Genomic DNA, 21,075 nt, shown 5'->3' with positions numbered 1-21,075 from the left:
ACCAGCAACGAAAAGCTTGTTCCAAACAATCCAATCTTTGCAACTGTGAGAGCATCACAATAATTCCTATAAACAGTCAGAAAAATCACTTGTATAGCAAAAACATTTCAGATACATTTTACATGCCATGTATTGTGTGGATTGTGTTTTTTATATGTTTCTATCATTTTGCCTCCTTAAAGCCAGCATCTTGAAAAAAAATCTGATAAACTTATTTTTAAAATTTATTTATTTTATTTATTTTTGGCTGCCCTGGGTCTTCATTGCTGCCCACGGGTTTTCTCTACTTGTGGTGAGTGAGGGCTACTCTTCGTTGGTGCATGGGCTTCTCATTGCAGTGGCTTCTCTTGTTGCAGAGCATGGGCTCTAGTCATGGGCTCTAGTTGTGGCTCACAGGCTCTAGAGCGCAGGCTCAGTAGTTGTGGTGCATGGGCTCAGTTGCTCTGAGGCATGTGAGATCTTCCCGGACCAGGGCTCGAACCCGTGTCCCCTGCACTGGCAGGCAGATTCTTAACCACTGCGCCACCAGGGAAGTCCCTGATAAACTTACTTTGAACTTAACCTTATAGGGTTGTGACTCCCTGCTTTAGAATTCCACATCTCAGCCCCATTGTCAGCCATAACGGTGATAGGCAAATAACCAGGGAGCCAACCCTTTTATACCAAGAGTAGAAAACAATAGAAATAATCTCTTAAATCAGTACAGCTTTTAACAGTTCTCCGAAGACTTCCCTATCTGCTATTTAACTTGATCCTCTCAACAATCCCACATAGTGAAGGTGATGCTCTTCCCTACTCTTTTCCAGTTGGATGTGCTCATGTGACTTGCTTTGGACAACGAACTGTGAGCAGAAATGACAGCACATCTCGGTGGGGCTTTGAAGAGCCAGTTCATGGTTCACCACACCTTTTCCCTTGGTCATGACCACTGATGGCTTCAAGTAGATGGCTGCTCCATCAGCCTGAATCCCAGGGTGACTATGATGAACAGATCCTCTTGTCAACAGAAGACGGGCATTTAGTGTGAGCAGGAAATAAACCTTTGCTGTGTTAAGCCACTGGGATTTTGAGTTTGTTGCCTTGTTATAACCTAGCCCAGTGGTTCTTGAACTTGAGCATGCATCCTGCTTTAGATTTCCTGGTCCAGCACCTCTGGAGTGGAGCCCGATAATTTTCATTTCTAACAAGTTCCCAGGTGGTACCGCTGCTTCTGCTCATGCAGGGACCACACTTTGGGACTCAATGCCGCACCTCTCCTTACCAATTCCATATTATCCCAGGGAAACCAAAGCCCAGGGAAAGCTTATTCATTCCTTTGTGGACTCAGGGAATATTTACTAAACCTGCTATGAGCAAGGCGCTATGCTAGGTTCTGCATAATCAATGATGAACAAAGCAGACACAATCCTTGCCCTCTTGTCTCATAAACTAGGGATTTGCTCGAGGTTACCCAGCTAGTGGTGGAGCTAGCAGTTGTATCTGTGTCTTCTTACTCAAAATCCAGTACGTATTCCATTATGCAATAAGCAACTTTGACAAACACGTTGGTTGCTCTTTATTACCCCCTTCAATATCTTCAAAGGAGGTAACTCTTAGTTAGGGGTAATTCTCAGACTCTTTCTCTGTGGAAAAAAAATTCCGCTAAATTCCACTGTTTAAACTCCTCAGTTTGAGGTACTTTGTTATGGCAGCCTTAGGAAACTAACACAATATTCTATTTGGAAGAGCTTGATGAGGAAAATCAGGTGACAGCTGATCATCATAGGAATGGAAATGAAATGTTCAGTGCTGGGCATGCAGTAGGCACTCAATAAATGTTTGTTGAACTAAACTGAACCAAACGTTAATAAAGGGGAAGAAAGTTTTTCTCAGCATAGCTTCTTGATTTATTTTCTTTAGACTCTGGGCATGTGGATATCTGCTAATTTGCATACTTACGGTATTTGATTCTACCCATGGAACTGTGGAAGGGTCAGTATTCATTTCTGGACAATTCTAATAACTCCTTAAAAATCAGTCACTAATGTGGTCCCTGCACTGTGTCACTATAAGGCATGTCGTGCTGGGGTTTTTGGGGATTTTGTCCTGCTCATTTAAACTAGATTTATAATTTTAAAATGCCCCTGGTCTTTACTTTTCTTTCTTTCTTTTTTTGGGGGGGCGGGGGGGGCTGCTCCCTCAGAACTCCAGTTCTATTTTTAGGTGTCTAGGCAGGTGGATAACATGAGTTTTACAAAGGTTATTTAAGAGCTCTGCTCAGCATCAAATGTGACCACTGTCGCTAGTGCTTGTCTTGTCAAGCTGTAGCTGAGACAATAACCACCGTATGCCTCAATTTGCCTTATCCTTAAAATGGAGCTCACGGGCTTCCCTGGTGGCGCAGTGGTGGAGAGTCCGCCTGCCGATGCAGGGGACATGGGTTCGTGCCCCGGTCTGGGAGGCTCCCACATGCCGCGGAGTGGCTGGGCCCGTGAGCCATGGCCGCTGAGCCTGCGCGTCCGGAGCCTGTGCTCCGCAACGGGAGAGGCCACAACAGTGAGAGGCCACAACAGTGAGAGGCCTGCGTACCACAAAAAAATAAAAAAATAAAATGGAGCTCACACATTCTTTTCATAAGTCAGCAGCAATAAGAGAATAAAGTGAATTATCTGATCGGCTCTCACAAGCTCAGCTGCTCCTCTGGTCACTTTTGGAAGTCCCAAATCATTTCTGAATCCTGCAGGATGAGCCTTTGGGTCAACATCACACAGAGGAGAGTTGTGTTTATCGATGGCCAGAGATGCAAAATAAATGATCTTCTGAGCTTTATGTGGGTTGTAAGAGCCCAGAATGAGCCCCAAGACACTTGCTCTGTTTCTTCTTGCCTACTTCTTCACACTTAGAGACCCAGAGTATAGGAATGATTTTCAAAGACAAACTAAATCACAGTGAAAATTTCTATTCAATTGCTTTTCTTGCTTACGTAGAACACTCTAAAAAGTTCCATTGGAGGACTCAGACATATGGTTTCTATAACTGAAGGGGCTCAAAGAGGATCTGTGAATACCCCTTAAAGTGCCAAGAGAGCCTGCAGAGCTTGCTTTGGGAGTTGGGTCCTCTTTAATGGCACATGGCCTGAAGTTCCTCCATCTGTTACCGCCTAAAGAAGTAGCAGGTTATTCTTATAAGAGATAGTCATCAGTGAGGATGCTTTTGATAGCAGCCTAACTCCAGATGGCTTCAAAAATACAGGGAATTTATAATCTGTTTGCTCACATAACTGAAAGTCTATATGTAGGTCTCCCTTCAGGTAAGGCTTGATCCAGTGGTTTACAGAATGTCACCAAGAATGTCATGTCTTTCTTTCTAACTCTCCATTCTAACTCCTTTAGTGTTGGCATCATCTCCAGAGTCTTCCCAGTGGTCCTATGGCTGCTCTGGATCCTGCTACTTTTACTACATCTCATATCTTCATGCCACACCATTCAGGGGAGGAAAAAACAGATCTTCTGGTACCTCTTACACGAGTCCTGCTGTAGGGCTAGCCAACTGGAGGATGAGAGGTCACATGGAGGAGAACTGAGGCTCCTCAGATGACAGTCAGCACCGACTACCAAATATTGAGTGAGACCATCTTGGATCTTCTAGCCCAGCCCAGCCAACTTTCTAGCTGAAGGTAGCCACATGAATGAACCCAGGTGAGACCAGCAGATCTGTCCAGATGACTAACCCACAGAATAATTATAAGAAATTATAAATCAGTGCTGTTTTAAACCTCTAAGGTTGGGGCTGTTTGTTGCAGAGCAATAGAAAACTGCAAGGCACGCCCACCCCCTGGAGCTGGAGAGGAGGGATCTGTCAGGGGGGGCCTCCAGGAAGCCCTTTGTCTTCCTCAACGTAAGGGCTGCATCCTGGATTTTCTGCCTCACCAAACGCCTACAGTCAGGGAGAAGTAATTCTTCAAAATGCAAGCAGGGTGCTGTTTGGAAGCGAGAAATATATACCTGGCAGTAAAAAACCAACAAATATCCATTTTATATTTCTTTGTGCTTCTTGTAGGCAGAGCTGTGTAAATACTCAAAATACCTATTACATGTTGTCTCAAACACATACTCTGGAACAAATTCCATCAGGACGGACTGATCTGAATTAAATAGACAGAGACTACAGCCTGTGCCATCTGCAATCCTTTATTTCTTCTCTCGGCCCAATTTGAGAACGAATGCATACACACCGAACCACAAGGGAACTACTGATTTAGAACAAATTAAATAAAGCAACGTGTAGGATGTCAAGGCTGAGAGCTCCAAGACAGGACCCACACACCTTCTCTGAGTAAGGAAGACAGCACTGACCATGTGTTCAAGCACTAAATACCCCCAGGTCAGAAGCAGGGTTGGAACTACTTCCATTTATTAAGTAAACTCTAATACAGTGATTCTCATCCAGGGCGGTTTTGCCTCCCAGGGACTCTTGGCAATGTCTGGAGACAACTTTAACAATCAAAACTGGGGCTCGTGGAGGGCATGCTAGTGGCATCTAGTGGGTGGAGGCCAGGGATGCTGTTCAACATCCCACAATGCACAGGACAACCTCCCTCCAACACAACAAAGAATTCCCTGGCCAAAAATATCAGTAGTGCTGAGGTTTTGTTTTGTTTTGTTATTATTATTATTTGGCCGTGCCACATGGCTTGCAGGATCTTAATTCCCTGACCAGGGATCGAACCTGGGCCTGGCAGTGAAAGCTTTGAGTCCTAACCACTGGACCACCAAGGAATTCCCAATAGTGCTGAGGTTGAGAAACCCTGATTTAAGAATTGCTAGATAGTCCAGGAGTTGAAAGCACATCCCTGGGCCTGAGAATAGTCATAAATATCAACAAAACCCTGTTATTTAACACAGAACAATCTGACGTATTACCACCCTCTAAAGCCGTACTGCTCACCAGCAATCTCACTCCTAGGTATTTACCCAAGGGAAATGAAAACATACCTCCACACAAAGACCTCCTGCCTGACCCTGGGCTGGTGGGGACTCCCCCAGGCCCCCTCCCACTGTGGCCCACAGCCAAGGAGCGTGGGTGGCAGAGGTGGACAGTCCCAAGTGCCTGGGATGGACAGAGAGCCCTGCCCCGCCGCCTACAGCATGAATGTCTCCAACCCCACGATGACACACCGTATGTGATGCCACCTGCATCTTGAGGCTTCCTTCCCCTGGGGATTCTGGGTCTCACACCCGCACTCAGATTCTGCCTGCGGCCAGCAGGCCGATGCTGCCTGAGTGCTAAGACCCCTCCCTGGGGGCTGCAGGAGCGTCTGCCCAGGCGAATGTTCTTGCACATGAATGTTCAGAGCAGCATTACTCACAAGAGCCAAAACATGGAAGCAACCCCAAACTAGTGAATGCGTAAACGAAATGTGGTCTGTTCATACCACTTAGCAATGCAAAGAAATGGGAGCAATGACACCTGCTACAATATGGATGAACCTCCAAATCATCATACCCCCTGAAAGAAGCCAGGCACAAAAGACCGTGTATTGTAGGATTCCATTTATGGGAAATGCCCAGAAACGGCAAATTATAAAACCAGAAAGTAGATTAGTGGTTGCCTGGGATGGGGGTAGAAATGGGGATTAATTGTAAATGGGTATGGGACTTCCCTGGTGGCGCAGTGGTTAAGAATCTGCCTGACAATGCAGGGGACACGGGTTCGAGCCCTGGTCCGGGAAGATCCCACATGCTGTGGAGCAACTAAGTCCACGAGCCACAACTACTGAGTCCACGCGCCGCAACTACGGAAGCCCGTGTGCCTAGAGCCAGTGCTCTGGAAGAAGAGAAGCCACCACAATGAGAAGCCCCCTCACCACAAGGAAGAGTAGCCCCTGCTTGCTGCAACTAGAGAAAGCCTGCCCGCAGCAATGAAGACCCAACGCAGCCAAAGATAAAATAAATAAATAAATTTTAAAAAATTGTAAATGGGCATGAATGACATTGTTGGGGTGACGAAACTTTTCCAAAATTGGGTTAAAATGATGGCTGCACAACTTGATAAACTTACCAAGAAGTATTAAACCTCACACTTAAAACGGGTGAATTTTATGATCTGTAATCACACCTCAATAAAACCTTGCTATTCACAGTGTGTCCATGGACAGCAGTACCAGCATTCCCTGGGAGCTCCTTAGAAAAGCAAAATCTTAGATCTCAGACCAGACCTGCTGATTCAGAATCTACATTTTTAAGACTCCGAGATGATTCATATGCACGTTAAAGTTTGAGAAGCACTGCTTTTACACCGGGACTTGGCCAAAATGTGCAGAACCCAAACCTATCCAAGCATAACTTTTGGCAAAACAAAACAAAACTCCAGTCCATATACTAATAATAGGACCCAGGAATATTGCTGCTGATCCCACCAATATGTAGAAAGACAGCATCTCTGATGCAACTTAAACTTAGATTAAAGAAGGTTGGCCATTGCGTTTATACTTGGAAAATAGCAACTACTAACGCACATAGAACATTTTTAACGTACCGGGCACTATGCTGCATTTACATAGCATTTCACTTTCTCTTTACGACGCTCCTGTGAGGTAGGTGCTATATATTAGCTCCATTTTACAGATGATGAAACTGAGGCACTGAGAGATGAATTGACTCGTTCAGAGCCACACAGCTTGTAAGAGCCCCTTGTTGCAGAACCCTGGGCAAAGGGAGGGGAAATGAATTTTCCTTCAGGGGGCACAATTCACATTGCATTCCATGTGCACATGCTGTCCCAATGTGTGCTTTTTTACTCATTAGTCTGTACTGACTCCAGCTACCCCTTCTGGATGCACTAACTAGGCCAACAGAACATTTGAGAGATGGAGGATACAGAATAATGACTTAGCCCTGAAGTCACCTGACTTAGCAAAATAGTGTGACATTAGCTGTCACTGCCATGCTGGGGATCTGGAGTCTTGACAGGGAGCTTAGGCGGGGCCGGGGGTGGGGGGAGGAAACAAGGCAGCAAGCATCAGATGGAACCCTGCAGCTGCAGCTGGGGACCCAGGAAAGGCTGTGTGCAGGCTGTGTGTCAGTCTAGGCTGGTATGCAGAGACTAGAAAGGCAGAAACTTTAAAAGGCAAAAAAGAAGGGAAGTGGTCAAGATTGGGTGGCTGATTGGAAGTTAGAAAAAACACAGATAGAGGCAGACAGCAAAAGTCCTTGTGCCTTTACAACAAAATTGGGCACCCTCTCTCCCAGACTGGTTTGGTGGGTGCCAACCCCAGTATCCATCACCGGGAGCAACAGAGGGTGAACTTGAGAGGTACCACTGACATAAAGAAAACAAGTGCCCAAAGCCAGGAAATGTATACCTATAGCTAGCTAGATATAAAGATGTATTTTTTTTTTTCTCTCTCTCTCTCCTTGTCTCTGTCTCTCTCTTTCTCTCTGTCAGTTTCTTAGTCCAGGCCTTAGACCTTGGCAATAATAGCAATTCATATTTGCATCTCATTGGAGGAACATGCCAGAGATTTAAATGCCTTCCTTCTGGGTTTCTTGTTCACAGGATGAGCACCATCTCAGGAACTTGAACCACAGGGCAACTTTGCACAGCTGTCTTCTCTGTATACAGCTGTTTGGGAGGCTTATTAGCATGTTTGAGGTTCTGCCAAAGGTTTGTAATAAAAACACAATGGAAGGACACAAGAAGCTTTAGGGAGATTTTTTTTCTATAACAAAATACTCTTCTAAACAGACCCAGTGGTTTACATTCTATTCCAGGACTCGATTTCCTCCTGCAAGGGCAAAGGTCTCTATGCCATGTTCTACTGAGTCAGGCAAGAAAATAACTCTCAACTCCACATTCCTAAGTGCAGGTAACTTAAAAATATATATTTTTGCTGACAACTGGAATAATGCACGCTCATTATTAATAATCAAACCTGACAGGAAAATGTATAACTTAGATGTGGCAAGGCCCCTGATGGTAACCACAGCTCTCACCCTTGGTCTACTCTGAGGCTGCATTCAGCACTTAAATGCAATGCTACGTAACTAGTTCCAGTCGGCTATACATGACGGAGCGATTAAGTTTTACTGACGATTTTTTGGAGAAGGTGTGGAAGAAGGGTGACATCCGTACCATGTGGCAAACGTCCCAGCAATTCCCTTTAAACTCTTCGTTCCGCCAGAATTTCCTCTCTGAATATCAGCCTCCTCTCCCCCATCCCCTTCTCCTTCCCTGTCTCTGCCTTTGTTCCCCATCACAATATAAATTCCCCTCAATGGTCTGGAACAATTCAGTTCTGGCTCCTAACTTTCCTATCCCACTCAAAAAGTGAAAAGCTCAGCAGATGGCTGATCGTACTCTGACCCTTTTGAAAAAGAAAGCAACTCACTATCCAATTATTTATCAAGAATGGCTGGGAATGGGCACTGGAGCTGGCTTTTTTAGGCTTGAAAGACCTAATTGTGTGTTTTTCTCCCCAGTTGCCCATTCAGTGAAATCATGGTGGCAGATTGAAATGGACTGTGGTTGTAGCATTTACACCACAGAAATTGGCAAACACTGTAAATCACCACCTCCCCCCAAGCTAGTTCTTAAGCTAGTGGAAAGCAGTGCCAGGGGTTGGGGTTGGAGTGGAAGATAGATTTTGACATAAGAAAATAAAAGATTTCTCCATATTGTGACGTATATAATATATACTATTAAAGAGAAAAACGACTGGCCCCAAATGGCATCACTTATGCTAAAGCCCACCATATCAAACCTAGATTTAATACTTAATTTAATTGCAGTGTTTTTAAATTATTTATTTATTTATTTATTTGGTGCGCTGGGTCTTAGTTGCAGCATGCGGGATCTTCGTTGCAGCGTGCCGGATCTTTAGTTGCGGCACACATGCAGGATCTGGTTCCCTGACCAGGGATCGGCCTCCTGCATTGGGAACGTGGAGTTTTATCCACTGGATCACCAGGGAAGTCCCTAATTGCAGTTTTGACCTTCACAGAAATGCAATCTTAATTAACCAGTTTGGGATTTTCCGGTCAGCCCCAATGAGATAAGCTGTCGCTTGGGTCCTCTCCATTCCCCCCACCTCCACCCCAGTGGATGAGGAGACAGTCTGCATAATATCTCCCAAAAGATATCCTGGCCTGAAAATAATCCTTTATTTTTTTCTGCTAATCACTCCCTTGCCCCTCCTTCTTCCTATAAAAACCTTCCATTTTGTACAACCCCTAGGAGTGCTCTTCTAGTTGCTAGATGGCACGCTGCCTGATTCGTGAATTATTGAAACCAGCTAATTAGATCTTCAAGTTTATTTGTTGTTTTTAACAATATGGAAAGTATAACTGTCATTTCTTTCCCCATCACAGCATGCATTGTCCCCAAGATAACCACTCAAGTTTTGTGTATACTTTCCTCATTTTTTCCAAGCATCTGAGATATTCCTATTATTTGTATAGGATTATGCTATACATCCAGTTTCTATCTTACTTTTTTTTTAATCTAACAAGGTATCTTGGACATCTTTGTGCACATGGAGTCAGTTTTTAAAAACGGATGCACAGTATTCAATTATGGTTCTACCATAATTAATTTAGCCACATCCCAATTAATGGTCATTTTTTTCCAGTTATTATTGTTATTATTATTTTCTGTTAGGTAAAGTTTTTTTCTGTAAATTCCTAGAGGAAGAATTGTTGGACAAAGACATTTTTCATTTTTGTAGATATTGCCAAACTGCCCTCCAATAAGGTTTGTGCTGATTTAGGCTTCCACCAGCAATGTAGGGTAGAATTTTTTTTTAAATGACTTTCCAGATAAAATGTAATGCTCTGGTTGTTTTGGGCAGCCACAGCTGAGACTCAGCAGTGATGACTTGATTGATTTCTTCGTGAGCATTTTGTTTTCTCTCCCCAGTTCCTTTATTCATGTCATTATCCCCACCAGAAATACTTTTCCCACATAAGTATATACATCCCACCCCTTCTTCCAGATTTATTGCAAATCCCCTCTCTAGTTCATTAGCTTTCAATTGGGACATTTGGCGATATCCAGAGATATTTTCATTTGTCACAAGCCGGGGTGGAGGGTGCTTCTGGCATCTAGTGGGTAGAGGCCAGGGATATGGTGAGCATCCACAATTCACAGGACAGACCCACACAATAAAGAGTTATCCAGCCCCACAGGTCACAATGCCAAGGTTGAGAAACCCTGCTATTGCTGAGTTGCTTTCTAGGGAGAGACCTCTGAAAACATTATACTTATGGTCCATGCTTTAGTGTTGGCACAGAATGGATTGCTTTATTTTATTAATTACCCTCTGTTGAGATTTGTTCCGTGGGAAATGACAGAAATTTCAGCTTGAATTCGTTTCAGCACTAAAGGAAACTTACTGGCTCGCAAAACCGAAATGGTCTGAGGTCATGCTGATTTCAAGTGATGATGCTTTGGTGACTCATATGATGTCACCAAGGTCCCAGTTTATTTCCAATTCTCTTCCCTAGATGTGGTCAGTTTTAGTATAAGCTCCCCCTCCCCCTCACACTTGTGATGTCAAAATAGGTACAGATCTACTTTCATATCCTCATACTGTCCTGTCCAGAGTTACACTGTCCAAGACAGTAGCCAGTAGGCACGTGTGGTTCTTGCCTAGTCTGAATCAAAATGTGCTGTAAGTACAAATACAGTCTTAAAGACCTAGAATGAAAAAAAAGTAAAATATTAATAATTTTTATACTTACTACATATTGAAATGATAACATTTATGATATGTTGGGTTAAATGGAAATGTATTATTAACATTAATTTCACTTTTTTTCTTTTTACTTTTTAAAATACGGCTACTAGGGGAGTTCCCTGGTAGTCTAGTGGTTAGGATTCTGGGCTTTCACTGCCAGGGCCCAGGTTCAATCCCTGGTCTGGGAACTGAGAGATCCCACAAGCTGCACAGCACGGCCAAAAAAAAAAAAAAAAAAAAAAATTTAAAAATTAAGCTAAAAAATATGTCTACTGGAACATGGAAAATTATATATAAAGCTTACATTTTGTTCCTGTTGGCTAGCACTGGTATAAGGGAAGAGACTTTTCAGGAAACACCCTCGAGAGTGGGCATTTTCTTTCCCAGAGACCACAGTAAACCTCTCCTTATGTGTCATTGGCTTTGGTTGGGTTGCCTCTACCATCACTGTAGGGGAAAGGTATGGGATAAACAGATTAGCTGATGCCATATACAGACCCACTTCTGGAGGAAGGCTTAGGTCATTCTTGTCTAAAGCTTCTGGTTAAGAAGACGTGTGTGTGTGTGTGTGTGTGTGTGTGTGTGTGTGTGTGTGTAGGTTCACAAAGGATACCTGGGATTCTGTTTCCAGAGGTAGGATGAGGGATGTTTACTCTCAACTCCTAGCTATGGTCTGAGTTGCAGACAATTTTTAAATTTTTTGTTGTTGTTGATTACACAAATACTGCATGCTTATCTTTCAAAAATTCAAGCACAGTGGACAAGAGCCGTCCACTATGCCCTATAGGTTTATAGTCTCTTACTCTCTCCTGGGAGAGACTGTAGAACAGTTTTCATCCAGACTGTGAATGTCTTGAGGTCACGCCTCCCTCCTCTTTGCATCACGTCTCATGGCTAATGCTGTGCTTTGTGTGGAAGCGGCACTGAACAGCTGTACCGACAACAGTGATGGTGGAGACCTCCACATACACATGGGTATATTCTCAGAGACAGGCATGTCCCCACTGGGGAGTGGGAATCCAAGCAGTGCACTCCAGGAGGGTAGCAGTGTGAGTCTCAGTATTCGGAGGGGAGCTCGACAAGAGAAGGAAAAATAAGGCACAGGTAAGGTGAGAGAATCACCTGAGGTTGCCCTCACTTGTGTGATAGATGCTATTCTTGAATTGAAGGAGTAATGGCAGAGGATGGGCCATCTGTCAGTCATGGGGATGGAGTGATCTCCATTTAAACCAACTCATCGTTACTGGTGATATTGGCAGCCAGTCTGGAAAATATGGAGGGCAGACTCTAAGGCCACTCCCATGACCAAGGCCTCCTGATGTTTTTAATATTTATTTTATTTATTTTTATTATTTTTGGCTGCGTTGGGTCTTCGTTGCTGCGTGCGGGCCTTCTCTAGTTGCAGCGAGCAGGGGCTACTCTTCTTCATTGTGGTGTGCAGGCTTCTCATTGCGGTGGCTTCTCTTGTTGCGGAGCACAGGCTCTAGGTGCACGGGCTTCAGTAGTTGTGGCATGAGGGCTCAGTACTTGTGGCTCGCTGGCTCTAGAGAGCAGGCTCAGTAGTTGTGGCGCACAGGTTTAGTTGCTCCATGGCATGTGGGATCTTCCCGGGCCACGGCTTGAACCCGCGTCTCCTGCATTGGCAGGCGGATTCTTAACCACTGCGCCACCAGGGAAGCCCAGCCCTCCTGATGTTTATGTCCTTGTGTGATCCCTTCTCCTTGACTGTGGATGGGACCTGTGACTTGAATATGGCAAAAGTGATGGGCTGTCACACCTGTGATTAAATTCCCTAAGACCGTAATGTCTTTCTTGCTACAAGACTCTCTCTGTTGCTAGCAGAGAGGGAGCAAGCTTGTGAGCTTCTCTATGAACAGGGCCACATGACAAGAAATGGAGGGTGACCTTCCCTGATGGGCAGCAAGAAATCATAGTTACAGCTTTCAAGGAACTGAATGCTGCTGGCAACCACACATGCTTAAATACAAATCCTTCCCCAGTCAAACCTTGATATGACACCACTACCTGGGCTGAAACCTTGATTGCAGCTTTGCAGAGGATCTGGCTCAGTGTGTCTGGACTCTTGACTTACAAACTGTGAGATAATAAGTCTGTGTTTTTTCGTGCTGCTGAGTTTGTGGCAATATTGTTACATAGCATTAGATAATTAATACAGACAGACCTGAATGATATGCTTCATTTAATTTGCAACAGGTGTAAAAGCACCTTATAGGGTGGTTCTCATTTTATTCACTAGCAGTGAATAGAGAGACACACGAGTGGCTCAGAAAACAAAAAGCTATCTCTATCAGTTAGCATGGAGAGATAGGCCCCAATTTTTGTCATTGATTGGATGCCATGGGTATTTCCAATAAATCTCAGATCTTAATGATTTCTTATTCCTTGCAGAATCTTAGCTACACAGAGTGAAAAACTGGTAGAGGATCTCAGGTGTATTACCTTTTTGTTAGTGTTAGAAAAGGTTTTTAGTCGGCAAAGGAAAGTAAGCTGGGATTCATGCTCCTCAAGGTAGAAAGCCTTTATTTCCAGTCAGCTTGTTAGACACTGCTAATGGGGAGTGGAGGGAAAACTAGCTCAGAAGACTGATCATCGTCAAACCACATTACCCCTTAACGAGAGATTTTGTTTCTAAAAATAAACCACCAAGCACACTGATTGAAAGAGAAATGTCTTAATGGTCGTGGAAAATCATCATGCCCAGAAAAATCGGTCCCATTAAAGCGGTCATACTTTTCTCTGCAGTGAACACAGAGGATGTTGGTGCATCAATCTGTTGCTCTCCCTTCTCAAGTGTTTCATCCTAAATAACAGCCAACCATGGGAGTTTGCAAAACCATTTCATGCCTGTTCTCCCCTCTGCTTCTTAGTGTGTGCTGGAATCTACCATCTGATGTTTGCATATTTCCCCTCTTAAAACCCTAGAATTTATTTCAGTTTACAGGTGGGCCTTGTTCGTATGCCAGGAAATGGTATATTCTTGGGGCCCTCCACGATAAAGGGAGCATCCTGAAGGAATTTGCACGTCTTGTTGGCCTTTTGGTCGTAGGACGATTCTGAAACAGGCATCCAGGACTCAAAGCTGAGAACAAAAATAGCTTCATGGACCCCACATTCCAAAGAGAGAAGAAAACAACTGGGGTCCCCGTCTTCTGTAAAAAGGAACCAAACTCCTATGCTACCTGCAGCCTCACTCTAGGCTGTATGGGGGCGGGGGTGGAGATAAGGCAAGGGCTGAGACTGTTCCTTCTCCTTCCCACGGGGGAAACTTCCTTAGTGATGGAGGGTGATATGGAAGAGCTAGAGGCATCTGGTTCCCAGGGTGACCATGATGGTCAGCGGACTTGCTGATGGGCTCTCTGAGCTCATGATTTTTTTCTTACCTGGCCTCATGCATTTGTGCTTCTCAAAGAATTTTATTTTCAGTGTCTTCAAGTCTCAGCCACACCTTTCCCACAAACCCTAAAGTTGGGTTGTTTTTTGGAATTGTGCTTCATTTTTTCAACTTTATTGAGGTATAATTTATATACAATAAATGTACTACTTTAGAGGTACATTTAGATGAGTTTTGACAAATGTATACACCATGTAACCATCAGTGCACTCAAATACAGAACGTTCTCAACAGCCTTGGAAAGGTCCCTCATGCCCTTTGGCAATTAGTCCTCAGTTCCACTCCCAATTCCATCTGCTATCAATTTTTCTGCTTTCTAGAATTCTACATAAATGCAATCATACAGTATGTACTCTTTTTGTCCGCTTTCCTTCACTCAGCTTATGATTTGGGGATTTATCCATGTTGTTGCATATATCAGTAGTTACATTCTTATTGCTGAGTAGAATTCCATTGTTTGGATAGACAGCAATTTATTTATCCTGCATTTTATGTTTATGTTAATTTGGGAAGTAAAGGAATTCTTAAATGTTGATGCTTCCTATTTAGGAACAAGCTATGCTTCTTCATTTTCTTATTCAAGTCTTGTTTTTTTGTTGTTGCGGTACGCGGGCCTCTCACTGTTGTGGCCTCTCTGGTTGCAGAGCACAGGCTCCGGATGCGCAGGCTCAGCGGCCATGGTTCACGGGCCCAGCCGCTCCGCGGCATGTGGGATCTTCCCGGACCGGGGCACGAACCTGTGTCCCCGGCATCAGCAGGTGGACTCTCAACCACTGCACCACCAGGGAAGCCCCTCAAGTCTTGTTTTTATGTCTGTGGTCAAGCTTTGTAGTTTTCTTTGTGTGACCTCTGCTCTTTTCTTGCTGAGTTTATTTCTAGGAACTTGGTATTTTGTTGTTACTGGAATAGAATCTTTTCTTTTTAACATTAGCTCAATGGTTGCTGCTGGTATAATGGAAAGCTATTGATTTTTCTGAACATTTATCTTATATTGGGCTATCTTTTGGAAGTCTTTTTAGCTCTAATAGTTTCTTAGCTGAGCCTCTTGGATTGTTTTAGGTTTACAGTTCTATCTAATGATAACATTATCTCCTTTTCTAAGAGTGATATTTATTTCTTTTTCTTATTCTTGTGACCTCTAAGGAAAGGGAGGAAAATGGGAGGAAGATGGCTTGGGTGTGAAGGTGGAGAGGCAGAGATAGGGTAAAATGAAGCAGCCTGGGTATTCCCTGGTGGTCCAGTGGTTAGGACTCAGTGCTTTTACTGCTGAGGACCCTGGTTCAAGCCCCAGTTCAGTCCCTGGTCGGGGAACTTAGATTCTGCGAGCCAGGTGGTGTGGCCAAAAGAAATAATAATAATAAAATAAAATAAATAAAGCAGCCTGAACTCTTGCTGTTGGGTGGGGCACAAATGAAGTGAGTAGACACCTTGGAACTTAGCTAAGGGTGTGAGCTGAGGAGAGGGTAGTTGGAAAAGTCCAAGTAGGGTCCCATTTCCTATGTTAGAAAATTGTGTAGGATGGGTCCCTTCCCCCTAATTTCTAGTCTCTGTTCCAAACATCAGCGGAGTTTTAAAGGAAGAAGGAGGCAGGGAATAGCATAAAGAGACCACTCCCCTGCCACACTCCAAAGCCCCACCTATTCTGCGGAGGAGGGAGGTGAAGTATCAGAAACTGTGAAAGCTTGAAGAAAACTGAAAGTTATGGGATTTGCTAGGGATGTCTTTAAAGGGTGGAAAAGGGAGGTTCGATAGAGAATGGTTGAAGGAAGAGATTGGAAAAAAGATAAAATTGTTTCTTTTTTTGGACAGATTGTTCAACAAGCCAGTTGCATTTAAAATGTCAGCTGCATTTCTATTGATCCTATTTTAGGAAGGGGTGTAATTAAGAGGACACTGGAGAAGGCATTGCCATTTGCAGAGAAGCCTATCTATATAATTTTTATAAAAGCATCCTCTTTTGAATCGGATTTGGATTTCGCCTTTCATGGCAATACCAGATGGGTATCACCAGGTATATAAAATATAATCAAGTCTTGTGTTAAGACACGCAGGAATGAAAATGGGAGCTGCCCCTGCAGTTACCTCACTGTACCACTAGATGGCGCTATGGCTTTGGTGTGGCAAACGTAGAGTAAGCAGTTGTGCCTTAGGTGCTTTAAAGATAAGGAAGCCACTAGTGGAATTAGGTAGTCTCCAAGGTGAGAGCCTAAAAGTTATTGGAAGTGAAGTATAGGAGTTCATTAGACAGTGTGGAATGAATGTGATCTGGAGAAATGCCTGAATTTCATATGAAAATCTATTGTTAAACAAAGAAAGTAAATATAAATAGGCACAATGAGATAGCACTTCATGCCCATTAGGGGTGGTTATTATTAAAAAAAAAAAAAGCACAGAAAATAACAAGCATCGGTGAAGATGTGGAGAAATTAGAGCCCTGATGCATTGCTAGTGGGAATGCAAAATGGTGTAATGGCTGTGGAAAACAGTTTGTCACTTTTTCAAAAAGTTCAGTGTAGAATTACTGTATGATCCAGCAATTCCACTCCTAGGTATATACCCAAAGGAATTGAAAGCAGGGACTCAAACAGAGGCATGTATTCCGGTGTTCACAGCAGCATTATTCATAGTAGTCAAAAGGTGGAAATAACCGAAGGGTCCATCAACAGACGAATGGATAAACAAAGTGGTATATCCATACAATGGAATATTATTCAGCCACGAAAAGGAATGAAGTGTTGACACATGCTACAACATAGATGAACCTTGAAGACATTATGCTAAGTGAAATAAACCAGACACAAAAGGATAAATAATGCATGATTTCACTTACATGAGGTACCTAGAGTAGGCAAATTCATGAAGACAGAAAGAACAGAAGTTACCAGGGGCTTAGAGGAGTAGGGAATGGGGAGCTATTGTGTAATGCACACAATGTACAATGCTTCAGTTTTATAAGATGAAAAGAGCTCTGGAGGTGGATGATGGTGATTGTTGCACAACAATATGAATATACTTAATGCCACAGAATCGTACATTTAAAAATGGTTAAGATGGTAAGTTTCATGTGTATTTTACCATGGAAAAAAAAAAGCTATGCAAAGCCGGATAGTGTCTTCCTCAATAGATACAAGCCCCCAAATAGAGATCTTGGGCTTTTCTGAAAACTGATGCTAATGAACAACAGAATACACGGGTAGAAAAGGATCTACCCATCCCATGTTTTGTGTTTCTTTTCTTCCCAAAGTCCTCCCAGCTGGGTTTGCTCTTCAGGGTTGGAAGGCCTCCTTCAGCACCCACACATGGAGAGCTGAAATAATCTATATTGCAGTCTCCCCAGGTGTTTTAACGTTAATAGAAGTTGAGAAATAAAGAGAACATTATAGAGGTGCTTTGAGAGCAGAAGGAGTAGAAAAGTGCAACCCAATATTATTCATTGTGGAAAAAGCCAACCCAGTTAGTTTTAAAGAATGAAGTTGCAAAGAGAGTTCTTTTTAATGAATAGGCTTGTAGTCATTAAAAAGAGCATCTTTGACCTCATCTGCTACTCTCCTTGCCTGCATGAATTCTTCAACCTTACGGGTTGTGGTAGGCCCAGTCGTAGCCTCCAAAGATGTCCACTTCCTAATCCTCACCAATTGTGGATGTTACCTTACTTGGCCAAAGGGACTTTGCAGAAGTCATTAAATTAAGGATTTTGAGTTGGAGAGGATATCCAGGTGGGCCCAATGTAAGTACAAGCATCCCTATGAGGGAAGCAAGAGGGTCAGAGACAGAAGGAAAGGTAACAAATAAAGGGGAGAGGAGAGAGAGAGAGAGTGAGAGAGAGAGCAGAAGATCCCAGAAGGTGCTACATCTGTTGCTACATTGCTGGCTTTAAAGATGGAGAAAAGAGCCATGGATCAAAAAGCTGAAAAAGGCACCAGCAAGGACTCTCCCCTGGAGCCTCCAGAAAGAGCCACCCCTGCCAGCACCTCGATCTTAGTACAGTGAGACCTTTGTGGTTTTCCTGACCTCCAGAACGGTAAGAGGACAAACCTGTGTTGTTTTAAGCCACTACGTTTGTGGTCACTTGTTACAACAGCAACAAGAAACTCATACACTGGCCTCCTTACTGTTTCTCCAATGCTTCAGGCTCCATCCTACTTCAGGGCCTTGTCTTTGCTGACCCTGCTGCATGCAGTGCTCTTACCCCAGTTGTTTGCATGGATTTGTCCCAAATTTGGAGTCTTTATTTGAATGTTACCCTCTCAATGAAGTTCTTTGTGAGCACTTTAAGATTGCAACCCCTCCCCTGCACTCTGTGGGCCTCTCTTCTGGATCATTTTTCCCCATAGCACATCTTGCCGATTTTCTGTCTCTGCCCACTAGAATACGAACTCCCCAAGGTCAAGGACTTTGTAGTTTATCTACTGTTGTCTCCCCAACACCTAAAAGAGTACCACAAACAGTAGGCACTCAGTAAATGTTTGTTTGCAAACTTATTCTTCCTTGTTAGATGCTTTGTCTAAGGTCAAAGAAGGAAAAAAAAAACATAGATGGGAACTCATTCCAACTTGGAGAAAACATTTGGAAAATGATGGTGTCAATGAAAGTTCTAACAGTTAAAAATTTCAAAACATTTAAAATGTATTTTGACTTGTTTGGGAGCTCTGCTGGTTGAAATAAAGTATATTTAATGTATTCGTTGGAAATTTTCACATCGTACAGTTATAACAGGTGGTTCTCAATTCTGGGCAATTTTGCCATCCAGGAGACATTTGGCAATGTCTGGAGATATTTTTGGTTGCCACCACTGGGAGCATATGCTAGTGGGTAGGGCATCTACTGGGTGGAAGCCAAGATACTTCTAAACATCCTACAACACCTGGTTTATACCTGGGAGTATAAATCAGTACAGTCTCTTTGAAAAAGAGTTTGCCACTATTTGCTAGCTATACTTTTTCCTAACACACAGTAACATGTATAATTTTAAAAATAAATGACATTTGTATGTGACCTGAAAGTGTCTCTCATGCCAGTGGTGGGGAAAACAGGTAATACCTGGGATATGGCTTGCTCTTAAAAGGACTCAGCTTAAAAAAAAAAAAAAAAAGGACTCAGCTGACGGTGCTTTCTAGAAGCATTCCCTAGAAGTTACCCACAGCCAAAACATCTTGAGGGACATTCATACATAGCTGGGACCAGAATAGCTTTGTCTCTTTATATCTAGAATGGGGTTAGCTTCTTACTTTTCCTGTCCTTTGGGGGCATGGTTTGTACAATACTTAATGTTCCACTAAGTCTCGTTCGAGTCTTGCAGTCATTCCTCTTACCTCTTTAAGGTGCCTTGGAGCATCTCTGCTTGTGTTACGGCCCAGTTGAATGCTCTGAGGGCAATCACATTTCTGTTTTCTTCGTGTTTTGGGAATGTGCTGTGACATACCACCTGCCACCCCTCCCTTGTTGCCAGGGCCCTCTGGAGTCTCCATTGTTACAGGAGATTATCACAAAGTTTCACCATCTTTTGCCTACAGCTCCATCTCCCCACTATAATGGGCTTTTCAAAGACTGACAAGGAGGGTATCTTTTTCCTTTTGGTACCCCCAGTGCTTGGCACAATAAAAAAACTTTTTTTAATAAAATAAATGAATAATTGAATGTAAGAACATCATGAAGTCCTTCACTATGACTCAGTGGTGATGATGTTCTTCCAGAGTCTCCATCACAATAATCATCATGGATTCCTGTTCTGCATAAAAGTGGTAATTGTTTCATTCTGCGCAAGAACAAAGAGACAGTCTCAGCTTTCCTGTCAGTCTAGTTTTTTTTTTGTTTGTTTGTTTTTTGGGGTCCGCGGGCCTACTCATTGTTGTGGCCTCTTCCGTTGCGGAGCACAGGCTCCGGACGCGCAGGCTCCGCGGCCATGGCTCACGGGCCCAGCTGCTCCCCGGCATGTGGGATCTTCGCGGACCGCGGCACGAACCCGCGTCCCCTGCATTGACAGACGGACTCTCAACCACTGCGCCACCAGGGAAGCCCTGTCGGCCTAGCTTTAACGACGGTTATTCTCTTTGGCAGTGTCTTATCCTTTTAGTATTGGCACACCGCCGTTGGTCCCTCCTAATGCTCTTTCTTCATATGCTTACTGTGCAGTTACTACTTCTGAAAGAAAATTGGGGTTAATGTGGTTTTTGCTTTATGTTTCCTTATTCATTTTATTTATTGTTTTTCCCTTGTTCTGTTTCACAAAGGATTTGCAGAGGCCAGCGATTGTTCTAATAGGAAATTAGTAGGCAGGATTCAGGGAAATGCAAAATGGTGCTGTTAACATTGTATTCTAATTTAGGATGAACAAGTCCCAAGATTCTGGTAAAGACTTCTATTTCTGACACCTGGAAACTAACAGGTTTGGCTGGATTAGAAAAATCAGCAGAGGCATTGACTAGATCCACATTCTCACCTTTCTGAGATTTTTTTATATCAAGTTAACAGCGTCTGTGACCTACTTTACCTCTCTCTTCACCTTGCCATCCCCAAACTTTGGTTAACTCTCTCTTGTCATTAGAAGTATTTGTTATTTTCATATATTTTTCTGGACTGGGTCAGCCCTTGCAACATGACAAAAGCAGAGGCTGGGAGGATTTCTAACATCTGCTGAGAAGCAGGTTTTGTATAGAGGAAAGGATTTGGAGTCAGACAGTCCAGAAGTTCCAAATCCAGCTTCACCACCTAGAGCTGAACAACTGAAGATTAGTCACTCCATATCTCTCAGCCTCAGTTTCCCCATCTGTAAAATGTGGATTATAGTTCCTCCCTCTCAGGGTTATAGTAAAGATTAAATGAGATGTGCTTGATTAAAAAAAGGGGGAAAGGGGTTTGCTAAATAGTAGCTATCATTATTATCCCAGGATTATGTTTGGGGGGGAAAAAAGTGTATTAAGCAAGTCTGTAGCTTTGGTTTTATACTGAT

The sequence above is a fragment of the Phocoena phocoena genome, chromosome 13 (genome assembly GCF_963924675.1).
Source record: "Phocoena phocoena chromosome 13, mPhoPho1.1, whole genome shotgun sequence".
Classification (NCBI taxonomy): domain Eukaryota; kingdom Metazoa; phylum Chordata; class Mammalia; order Artiodactyla; family Phocoenidae; genus Phocoena; species Phocoena phocoena.
Note: the sequence above shows the minus strand (reverse complement) of the source record.